Source organism: Pseudorca crassidens, chromosome 14 (genome assembly GCF_039906515.1).
Source record: "Pseudorca crassidens isolate mPseCra1 chromosome 14, mPseCra1.hap1, whole genome shotgun sequence".
In the NCBI taxonomy this organism is placed as follows: domain Eukaryota; kingdom Metazoa; phylum Chordata; class Mammalia; order Artiodactyla; family Delphinidae; genus Pseudorca; species Pseudorca crassidens.
The window spans coordinates 83,945,698-83,958,135 of NC_090309.1; the positions used below are offsets into that span (position 1 = coordinate 83,945,698).

Genomic DNA, 12,438 nt, shown 5'->3' on the forward strand with positions numbered 1-12,438 from the left:
TGCGTTAATTAACTTCCTGGAGTGTCAGTTTCCCGTTTTCTAAAATGGGCATATAATACTATCTCCTGACAAATTGGTTGTGAAGTTTAGAGATAATATATATAAAACACCTGGTATATAACAGTCATTCAACAACTGATAGTGTTTCTTATTGAACACAGAGATTCTCACCATCTTTCACAGTTGGTTGTATTTTCACCTCTCCTTAGTCCTCCGTTAGGCTGCGTGCTCATTGAAGGCAAGACTGTACCTTCCAGGGTTCTGCACCAAGGTGAGCTCAGGAAAGGTTTGCGTGGTTGCCTTGGATGCAATGCAGGGGGAGTAGTGGGGTTTAATGACTTTAGCCAGAAGCCTAACCATCATTACCCAGGTCAGAGAGCAAAGTGAGCTGCCTAGCTAAAAGCAGCCACAGCGTGATCTCCAAGGCTGGCTGGGAGCGCCCACTCTTTGGTCTGTCGATCACATCCACAGGGTTGGGTTCCTGCAGCAGGCTTGCACTACATGTTCCTCCCTAGTATCCTTGCCTAATTGCATCAGAAGTTAATGTCTGACCAAAACCTACCAATAACATTGTATTTCCCTGGAATTTAGGATTGGGTCCAAGAGAGTTCAGTTAGAATCTTAGTATCTTGATGTGGTGAAATGTAAACCCTGGAGTGGACAATCGGCAATTTGCTCTCATGCGGCACCTCATCCAGAATGTGCACACGTTCACATGTGCAGAAGCATGCGTGCATCATACACACGCACACACGCATGCACGTGTGCACACAGATGCACGGATGCAGAATCAGGGACAGAGGTCCCAGATCATGCACCTGAGCCCTTTCTGGGTCCTGGCAGCATTTCTGACCTTAGGTTTGGTGAAACACATTCAAATAAATTTCCCCTTCTGGCTTCGGTTGTTACTGTTGCTAAACTAAGTCATTATTTCTGTTCTTTGCAACCAGAGAATCCTAAATGATGTACTTCCTTTCAGCAGGGAGACACCACATGGAGGGCAGGGCGCATGCAGTGATACCCTGAAGGAATCCAGGTACCCAGGGTCCACGCCTCAGGCTTTTAAAATAATAAAGTCACTCCCACCTGCTGAGCAAAAGGGTCATAAATTTTGTTTGCATCTCGGATCCCATCGAGATTCTGCAAAGGCAGGTAGGCAGCATCTTTTAGGAGCCTCAGCAATTGCATCTACTTAGTTACTGTCTTTCCCAGATGCCTGATAAGCTCGCTCCCCTCTTGGGGCAGAAGAGACTTGGAAAGATGAAATGCAACCCCGTACTACCTGCCAAGATTTTGCCTAACCTACCTGTTAGGTTTTCTAACTAAATTTCGCTCCTGTGGAGGTAGGGAGTGACGCTTCCCTCTGTGCTGGAAGCAGTCCAGTGACAGCCTCCATAGTCAACGAGAAAGTCCCAGTGTTGTGGGCTTGCCCCAGAAAACCAGGCTCCCCACCTGCCCCAGAGAGTGAATTCAGAAGAACCTGAGAGAGTGCCCAAGATAGGGCACACTCAGAAGCCAGGGCCACGCCAAGGTTTGTGTGGTTGTGTAGCTCGGAGAAGAGGAGCCTCCAGGGTGCCGGGCCACTCCTCCAGTCGCTGAAGGTCTGTCCTGTAGAAGAAGGGGGAGGTGGGTGCTGGTACAGGGCGGGTGCCCTGGAAAGCGGACTCAGCAGAGTGTGCACACAGGATGTTCGTTGAGGAGTGTCGTGGAACCATCCCCCGAGGAGGGGAGAGGAAGGAAGCAGGGCTGTGCAGGGGGAGAAGATGCGGCCTGACGGTCGCCTTGTCACCTCCACAGGGAACACGGGAGCCAGGATGACTTTCACATTTGTCTCCCTCGGGACTGAGCTGACCAGGCCTTTTTACTGTCCCCGTTGGATGCAGCCGTCACGGCAAGTGGAAAACCTTGAACTAGCCAGCTCTCCGCCGCTGAAGCAGACCCTGAAGGGGCTGATGGCTGAGGTTTTTTGAAGACAGCACTCCCAGCAGCTGGGGAAGCGAGTCCTCCGGTGCAGGGGGTCTAGGTGACACATCATGGTGTCCACCAAAGGGACCCTCGCTGCAGAGGGCGCACTAGGAACCAATCAGAGCAAGCTACAGGAAACCAGATTCTAGCGCAGTATACTGTGTTGGGGACCCACCCGCTCCGCCTCTGAACCCACATTTATGAAGCACCTACATATGCAGGCCCTGTCCTCACAGAATGTGGTCTAGTAATTCCAGCACAGAAGCGCTATCTTACTGAGTGAGAGACATTAGCCTGCAGAGGCGCAGGAGCTCAGGGTTTAGCTGAACTAAGAAATAAAATTTTAGCAAGTAAAACTGTCATCACAAATTGGCTAGGCAGCATTGAAATAGAGAAACGAGAACAGAATGCTGGCCTGGGAATCAGAAAACCTGGATTCGAACCCAGGCTCTGCTGGCTGTGTGAACTTGGTAAAGTCTCTAAGCCTCTCTGAGGTAAAGCTGAAAACACCTGCTTTGCAGGGCTGACGCAAGGTTAAAAGGCTAACACACATGGCAGGCACCACCGTGACAAAGAGCCAGGACGCAGTGACGTTTGTTTGGCTGGCTTGCTCTGATCACCACTCAGCCACCACGAATATTGTAAAAGTTATTGTTCTCACCAGAAGGGCCATAAACTGTTTTTTATAACCTAACGAAGGCCAGATGCCAGGCAGAGAACCAGAGAGCCAACGTTCAGTTCCGAAACCTCTGGAGCGCACCAGTTGCTCGGTGTCTGATGATTTCCATTACCCACGGTCCAGGGATAGGGGAGATTTATACACGTTATGTGGAGCTCTGGTTCAAATATGGCCGAGCTCTGTTGGGACTTAGTCATCCTGACACTGGCCAGACAGCATCCTTATGAAATCGGATAATCAATTACTATAAGCAATTCCAACACACACACACACAGAGTCTTACAATAGACAGATTTTCACAGATAACCATCTGTGAAACCAGCAGAGGCTCAGATTAAAAAAAAAAACCTCATCTTGAGGATGAGACAGAACCATCCACAGCCCGGATAATTAGGAGAACTGAAATCATCTTTGCCACCCAAGTTTGCAGAGTGTGGGAGGCAGCAGAATATTTTTATTCCTGCTGCCCTAAAACGCTGTGCCATAAACAGAACAGCTGGAAAATCCCAAGAATAACAGCCTTATTTTTCCCCCAATTTCTTTTTCTTGCAGTAAAATTTATATAACATAAAATTTACCATCTTAACCATTTTTAAGTGTACGGTTCAGTGGTATCACATACATCTATAATGTTGTGCAATCATCACCGCCATCCATCTCCAGAACTCTTTTCATCTTGTAAAAGTACAACTCTTAAACTCACGGACTTCCCTGGTGGCGCAGTGGTTGAGAGTCCGCCTGCCGATGCAGGGGACGCGGGTTCGTGCCCCGGTCCGGGAGGATCCCACATGCCGCGGAGCGGCTGGGCCCGTGAGCCATGGCCGCTGAGCCTGCGCGTCCGGAGCCTGTGCTCCGCAACGGGAGAGGCCACAACAGTGAGAGGCCCGCGTACCGCAAAAAAAAAAAAAAAAAAAAAAAAAAAGTCTGCCTGCCAATGCAAGGGACATGGGTTCCAGCCCTGGTCGGGGAGGATCCCACATGCCTCAGCGCAACTAAGCCCGTGCGCCACAACTACTGAAGCCCGCGTGCCTGGAGCCCGTGCTCCGCAACAAGAGAAGCCACAGCCATGAGAAGCCTGCGCACAGCAACAAAGAGTAGCCCCCGCTCGCCGCAACTAGAGAAAGCCCGTGCACAGCAACGAAGACCCAACGTAGACAAAAATAAATAAATAAATTTATTAACTAACTAAATAAAACGCTGTACTCATTAAACAATAACTCTCCATTCCCTCCTTCCCCTCAGCCCCTGGCAACCACCATTTAATAGCCTTATTTTACAGGTGAGGAGAACAAAGCCCAGAGAGGGTCAGCAACTTGTCTGAAACACAGGCCATCTGTGGCTGATTGAGGACTCAACCCCATTCCCGGGAGTCTGGGTCCATATCACTGCTCTGTACTTTCTCACAATGGTGGCGCAGGAGGTACAGGGTGAGGTTGGCAGTTCTTTCCAGCAACGCCAGTCCTGAATACACCCACAAGTCCTTACTAATCCTATGTTATTTCTAGCTTTTCAAGCAGTGAAGAGAGACGGGGATGAAACGTCAAAAGTAAAAAGCAAAATGGAGGCTATCTTAGTTTCTTACAGCTGCCATGACAAAGTACCACACACTGTGTGGCCTAAACAACGGAAATGTATTGTCTCACAGTTCTGGAGGCTGGAAGTCCAAAATCACAGTTCCTTTTTAGAGCTGCAAGGGAGCGTCTGTTCCAGGCCTGCATCCTTGGCTTATAGATGGCCATCTTCGTCTCCATATGGCATCCGCCTCGTGTGTCTATGTCCAAATTTCCCCCTTTCATAGGGACACCAGGCATATTGGGTTAGGGGCAACCCTACCCCAGTATGACCTCATCTTTGTTAATTATATCTGCAATGGCCCTATGTCCAAATTAGTTCACATTCTGAAGTACTAGGGGGTTAGGACTTTAGCATATGAACTGGGGGGGGGGGAGCATATAATTCAACTCATAGCAGAGGCCCTCTCCTTTACGAATTGGTCCAGAGAGAGCAATAGACCCACAAGCTGATGAACTCAGACATAGACTCATGTATATTTGGCAACATGATACGTGACATCGTGCATCAAAAAGAAAAGGATGGTCTAGTCAATAAATAACCCGAATAGCTCAGTATCCCACTCCTAGGCGTGCACACAAATCTAGATCGTAAATGTGCCACAGAGTTTCATATGAGGATATTCATCGTAGTGGCATTTATAACGCCCGAAATCTATCCACAGGAGATAGATTTGTGTGGGGGTGGTTGTAATGGGTTGAGTTGTGCCCCTCAAAGTTCACATGTTAAAGTCCTAACCCCCAGCACCTCAGAATGTGACTGTATTAGGACATAGTCCTTACAGAGGTAATTAAGTTAAAATGAGGTCATGAAAGCAGTCCTAGCTCAGTATGACTGGTATCCTTATAAGAAGAGGACGTTAGAACATAGACAAGCACAGAAGGAAGACCATTGACCTGACTGATGTCCTTATAAGAAGGGAAAATTTGAACAAAGAGACACCAGGGATGTGCATACTCAGGAAAAAAGAGGACAGAGGAGGGAGACGGCCAACTACAAACCAAGGAGAGAGAGCTCAGAAGAACCAACCCTGCTGACATCTCAATCTTGGGGACTTCTAGCCTCCAGCACTGTGAGAGAATAAGTGTCTGTGCTGTAAACTGCCCAATCTGCAGTGCTTTGTTATGGAAGCCCCAGCAAACTAACACAGTGATGTAAGTATAACAATATGACTAGGAGTAACAAAGACAAAATTCAAGACAGTGGTTACCTCTATGAGGAAGGAAGCAGAATTTAAGAGGGAGGAATACTCAGAAGGCTTGGATTATCTTTGCAATGTATTTTTTAACCATCTTTTAAATTGAAGTAGAGTTCATTTACAACATTGTGCTAGTTTCAGGTTTACAGCAAAGTGATTCAGCTATTCATATTATATGTATAATATTAATATATATACTTTTTCAGATTCTTTTCCATTATAGATTATTACAAGATATTGAATATAGTTCCCTGCACTATACAGTAGGTCCTTGTTGTTTACCTGTTTTATATAGAGTAATATGTATATGTTAATCCCAAACTTCTAATTTATCTCCCTCCACCATTCCCTTTGCTAATCATAAGTTTTTTTCTATGTCTGTGAGTCTGTTTCTGTTTTGTAAATAAGTTCATTTGTATCATTTGTAAGACTCCACATAAAAGTGATATCACATTATATTTGTCTTTCTCTGTCTGACTTACTTCACTTAATGTGGTAATCTCTAGGTCCATCCACGTTGCTGCAAATGGCATTATTTCATTCTTTTTAATGGCTGAGTAATATTCCATTGTATATAGGTACCACATCTTCTTTATCCATTCATCTGTCAATGGACATTTAGGTTGCTTCCATATCTTGGCTATCGTAAATAGTGTTGCTATGAGCATTGGGGTGCGTGTATCTTTTCGAATTAGAGTTTTCTCTGGAGTATGCCCAGGAGTGGGATTGCTGGACCATATGGTAGTTCTATTTTTAGTTTGTTAAGGAACCTCCATACTGTTCTCCATAGTGGCTACCCCAATTTACATTCCCACCGACAGTGTAGAAGAGTTCCTTTTTCTCCACACCCTCTCCAGCATTTATTATTTGTAGACTTTTTATTGATGGCCATTCTGACTGGTATGAGGTGATTGCAATATTTTATTCTTTAAGCTGCATGGTGGGTACCTGAATGTTGTTATATTATTCTCTCTATTTTTAAATGTAAACCCACAAGAATAGGTGAGTGTGACTGCTGGCTGAGTACTCCCTCATTTCAAAGCATCTTAGCACACAGGGGCTCTAACTAGAACTCACTGTGTGACCCTGGGTGAGTTACTTCTCTCTGGCCTCAGTTTCTCTAACTTTAAAATTAGAAGAATGATCTAATTCAATGTTTTCCAAAGTGTGTTCCACAGGACAGTAATTCCATGAGATTTTCAATATATATTCTACATTACAAAAGGGTGACCTGGTCAAATAATTTTAGGAAGGGTTATCAAAGATATAATCACATTATTTTACTACAGAAATTTCAAAGGTTTTTAATCATGAATAGGCCAACATGGCATGGCAACAGGGCTATGGCATGCAGACAACAGAGTACTCTTTTCAAAGAATAGTGATCAACTGCTTTTCTGTTCACTCACACAAGAGCTGATGTCCCCATTTGTTCTGAAGGAACATCAGTAATTTTCTTCAGGGGTTATTTTGTGTAAACAAACATAGTTTAAACTTTAAATGCTAGAATGACAAACCCAACATCAGTCTTGTATGTAACAGATCCTACTGAGTATGGCATGGGGCCTCCTAAGATGCAAAAGAGACTTGCCTGAAAACATGTTTGTTACAATTATTAGAAAAATATATTATTTCATTTTTAAAACACTAAGCTAAAAAATGAACTGAACAAAAACTAACCATCTCAAATGAACTGTGAGTTCAACTGTACATTTAAAAAAATCCATCCAGATTTTCTTTTTATATTTTTACCGTGACGTACACACAGAAAAGGGCACAGAATAAATGTATAGCTTAGTCAATATCCGTTGCTCAGGTCAAGAAATGGAACACAGCCAGAACCTCGATGGGTCCTTGCAGTAAAGCCATGCTGAGGACTCTGCTTGGGTTGTGAGATGTAGGTGAGACAATGTTTTCATCAGGTTCGTCCTGTGCTTCTCCTAAGAGCACAGGGACATCAGAGGCAGAAGCGCCTTCCATGAGCTAAGATGTTCCCGGTGATCTCTGCCTTCTTGGAAACGCCATACAAGCATCATCTGTTTGAACAACATCCATGGGTCTTATGTAACACTGTGGAGGAAGCCACGGTCCCTTCCAAAACCCAGTGTCTCTTTGACAGGGACACTCAGAGAAAGTTTTGGCCGGAGCTTCACTCCGGGAAAATGTCGGGCTCTTGCAAATCAACATGTAGGCATTCTTTGGTCAGAAAAAGAAAACTAGGTAACTCAATACGTTCCTCCCTTCGTTTTAGCTTCCAGGAAATTAGACCCAAACTTGGGACTGCTTTAGAGTAATCAGTTTTTAGGACTGCTGATCTCAGAGCCAGGGACCCCCTTAGAGAGCACGTGGTCCCATGCACACCTATGGGGAGGTCAAAGCCCCCAGGATGTCACTGGGCTCCTCTCAGGTGACCAGTCACCCTGCTTCCCCGATAGAGTTTATTCCCAAGTGTTTCACTTTGCATCATTGATCCTGGGAAGCTCCTTTGAAGCCGGCTGGAAGTACAGAGCTAGCACATATCGGAGCTGAACAAACGAGCACAGAGGTGGGCTTCCCACCACCCAAGGTGTGGCCGTGCCTTAAAGGATCTAAATTTTGTGTCTCCCCTGACAACTTGACGGTTTGTCTGGTCCTCTAATCCTTGCTTCCCAAATGCTAGTCTAGGAGCCAGGGTCAGGACATAAAAATGTTTTTTAGTCTGAAGCACAATCAGAAGAATAAGGATGATGCTGTGAGTTCTTCAAGAAACTAAATGTATTCACTTTTTTGGTTTTAAAAATACCTTTAATTTTATGAAATGATGCCACTGAAAATTATTTTATTGCCCTTTCAAGGCAAAACAAAATGTTGTCAACCCCATGTTAGCCACCTCCCAATTTTTTTTAAATAATTTTTTTGTGATGTGTGAAATTCACAAGTCTGTGAGCCATTGTTCTAATGGCCTCTGACCAGCTGGACTGCCAGCCTGTGTCTGGAGACGATCCAGGTCCCCAAGGCCCTTCGTGAGCTGCTTTTTCCCACTTTACCACATACTCTTCCCAGTAAACACTCTGTGTTACTCTTGCTACATTGGATTACTGGCCATTCCTTTGACACTCATAGCCTCGGGACCCCTCGCTGCCTTTGAGATGGAATTCTTCCTGCCCAGAATATCCCTCTTCCCTGGCCTCCGTGGTCCAGCTTCATGAGAGCCCTTGGCACGGTTAAATGAGCTATAAATGTTTGCAAGCTGGTTGCGAGTGAGGAAACCCCACAGCCTCTGGGGAGCTTGACAGTCAGGTTTTCCTCCCACGAAGCCTTTCCAGAAGCTTCTTGTGGACGTCAGACCTCTCTCCCTCCAGTGCATGGCATTTTGTGTTCACATTGTACACAACTGTGTTAGGGTCACACACGTCCTGTGAAGATCTGTGTACCTGAGAGTGGGGACCGTGTCTTACTTGTCTTTGTATCCCCTGTGGCCTAGCGCGGTCTCTTGCGCACAGTATACACCCATTTCATGTTTATGGGACGAGAGAGTGAGCAAAGGAATGAGGGACTCAGTGTGCCCAGCTCTGGAAGTAGGCACAGGGCAGAATGTAGGATGGGTGACCTACCTCTCTGAACTTTCTGCTCAGTGCTCAGCCTGGACAGACAGTGGAACAGGCACCTGTGGGTGAAAGGGAGCCGTCTAGAAGACCAGGCAAGAGCCACGTCTTTCCCTGCCTGCGTAAGGAGGCCGATAATAATGGATTATCATTTATAAAGGTCTGATCTGAGCCAGGCACTGTTTATAGATTAGCTCATTTGTTCTTCATCTCAACCAAATAAAGTTAGAAACCTGGGGCTCAGAGAGATAAAATAACTTGTCCAGGTTTGTGCAGTTAATGAGTGCCTTAATGGGGGGGGTGGCTACAGACAATGTTTGTGTCCCCCCAAAATTCATGTGTTGAAAATCCAACTCTCAGTGTGATGGTATTGGGAGGTGGGGCCTTTGGGAGGTGATTAGGTCATGAGGGTGGAGCCCTCAGGAATGGGATTAGTGCCCCTATAAAGAGACCCCAGACAGCTCTCTCACCCTTCTGCCATGTGAGGACACAGCGAGAAGATGGCCTTCTAAGAACCAGGAAGCAAATGTGCCAGTGCCTTGATTTTGGACTTCTCAGCTTCCAGAACGGTAACAAATAAATGTTTGTCTTCTAAGCCTCTGAGTCTATGAGATTTTTGGTATAGCAGCCCAAAAGAACTAAAACACAGAGGCTCAATCTGATGCTAAAACCTGTTCTCATTCCCCTTTTAAGGAGGAAGAGCCAGCCTGGGGCCACACAGCACCCAAGCCCAGGACCCACCGGCCCACCCACACGCTCCCTCTTCAGAGCACTGAGAAGAAAGTTCCCATGAGGTGCAGTGATGGTTTGGGGGAAGGGATCATTTATCACAGCAGACGATGTCACCACGTGCTGCTACAACAAACACAGTTATTTCGGATACTGCAAGGCTTGGAAAAGCAAAGGGAGAAAGAGAAGCTTACTTTAGCCTGGGTTTATTTTTGTGACTAGGAGAGTGACAGCCATAGAAACACTACAGAGAGTTCAGAGCATCTTGGAAAGGGAAATATTTGTGTTTTATCACTCGACCCAGAAACTCCGGCAGAGTGCTAATCTTTGATGGATTCTGTCTGCTTAACAGGCAAACGAATAATAAAAGTGATGGGGGTGGGGAGTATCTCCACACATCAAACGCCCCGCCCCCGAGACGACGCCCAAGCCTGCATAAGCCCTTTCTGGGTGGCTTCGTCCACTGAGCGCAGTTAGACGGGTCATTGGCATCTGTAGCCCGGCAGCAAAGGAGGGGGATAAACAGTTCTCCAGGGAAGTGTGTGGCCGGGATCTTCATATCAGAAAGTGAGTTTAGCTTTCAACAGGCCCAGGTTCCTACCTTACCAAAATTTTCTCATTTCCTTAAATGTTCTTTTCCTAATAATTCAAAGCTTGGGCAATTATCGTGCATTCAATAAATATTACTGAGCATCTACCAGAGGAATCTGGAGCAGAAGTCAACCTGGGGGGTCAGAGGACCTCTCGCTGTGCTTTTCTGACATTGGTTTTGGCTGGGACATCCTAGTTTATCCCAATAGCCCTTCCTGTCTCCAAGTACCAGGTAGAAAGTGCTCTTTCCCTCACCGAAGTTTCCTGGGTCACTCCTGGGACGGGCCTGCCCCTGCCGGTGCCCTGCAGGCCACCTGGCGCGGCTGGCCTTGCTAAGTCAGAACTCGCCTGTGGTTCACTGAACAAGTGAGGCCGCTCAGGACCTGCCCCACACTGACCTTTTGTCTTTGTCTCCTCTGATAGCAGCTGGGAGATTTTTCCACTAAAAATTTTTTTTTTAATTCTAATAGGTCATTCTGTTGTATAAATTTAAGCCCTAATAGAACATTCTGTTACAAGAAGACAGAGGGATACTTCAGGGAACAAAAGGGTCTCAAGAGTGACTGGGATCAGAAACGGAAGCTGTCGGAATTGTCTCTCGCGTGCTAGCGGTCATTGGGGGACGGGTCCATCACGTGCTGTGTGACAAGCATCCTCTGATCATCTTTGCATATAGCCGGCATGGCTGCCTCAGGCCTCCGCTGTCGGGCCTCCCATTCTAGGGCCCAGCAGAGGCGAGTAGCATTTCCGAGTCAAAGCTTGGAGAGAGAATATCCTTCTGGCCCGGCTTGGGTCATTGGTCCATCTCTAGTCCACTTAACTAAAGCTTGGTGAGGCGAGGTCGCTGCCTGAGCCTGCTGTAGGCAGGGTTAGTTCTCAAAGTAAAGAGGGCTCGGTGGCGGGGCAGGCACCCCAAAGCTGTCCAGAACAGCCCGTGATTTTATACAGAATGGATGGGTTGCGGCTATTGCTCTGTTTTTTTTGGGTTTTTTTGCGATACGCGGGCCTCTCACTGTTGTGGCCTCTCCCGTTGCGGAGCACAGGCTCCGGACGCGCAGGCTCAGCGGCCATGGCTCACGGGCCCAGCCGCTCCGCGGCATGTGGGATCTTCCCGGACCGGGGCACGAACCCGCGTCCCCTGCATAGGCAGGCGGACTCTCAACCACTGCGCCACCAGGGAAGCCCTATTACTCTGTTTTAAAATATGGATGGTAACACCCGCCTCTTTTGAGTTTTTGTGAGAACACGGGTCATACGTGCAAGGACTCGGTCGAGTCTACGGGGCTGGGTGGAGGCTGGTGACGCTCTCCTGAGGGTAGTCGCCGTGGCCAGCCCGGCTCTGATCCTGCCCCCTGCCCCCTCCACAGAGCCACGAGTGAGCAGCTCAGTGCCTTGTGTGCCTTCAACGCCACACGCCCCCCGGCCTGGAGGCAGCACCCAGCCTCGCCCGAGTCAAGGGTGGGGGTGTCAACTGCACGGCCAGCCTTTTGGGGAGGCGCCCGGCTGTGCCCAGGTTGTCTCTGAAACACTAACTGTCTTAACCGCTCCGCAATGAGATGTGCTCCGCAGAAGCCCAGACCAGTATAAATAGGCCTCTTTATTCCCCTGCCTTCATGCTAAGAAAAAAGAACAGCAGAACTGGGGAAGAAGGACATTCCAGAAATGCCACAGAGAGACCTCTGTGAGCACTGCACTGTGTCTGCTACAGGAAGCGCTTCATGGGAGAGACAGGAGCTGCAGCAGGAGACGGGGGCCCACGCGCCAGCCCGGATGAGGAGACCCACTGCCCTAGGTTCCCAGGGGGAGCCCCGAGAGCAAGGGTGGGGGGGCCCAGGCCAGCTTGCTCCCCCCACCCCCACCCTGTGTCATGTTTTCTCTCCTTTAAGACGGTGGAGTCTGGCTGTGGCGTGTCATCCTGAATGGATTCCAAGGATGTCTGATCGCCCGAAGGTCCGTCAGGGGAGTGGCTGTTATTAGTTTTAAACAGACTCATTTACAAACAAAGTCTCCCTCCAAGTATATCAAGAATAAAGTCCTGCGAAATCGAGTCTCGTTGGTGTAAAAATGAATGATTCAAGATACACTAGAAACTGAAGAAAACTTGTCTTTATTTTTACTTA

At 47.3% G+C, this 12,438-nt stretch overlaps 1 long non-coding RNA gene across 1 annotated transcript; it reads left to right on the plus strand.

The window, feature by feature from the left end:
- The first annotated feature begins 10,201 nt into the window (after positions 1-10,201).
- LOC137205732 (uncharacterized) lies at positions 10,202-12,352 on the plus strand. Its single transcript, XR_010934281.1, has 3 exons — positions 10,202-10,294; positions 11,940-12,110; positions 12,205-12,352. It is a non-coding gene; the product is annotated as an uncharacterized lncRNA (long non-coding RNA).
- Positions 12,353-12,438: the final 86 nt, after the last annotated feature.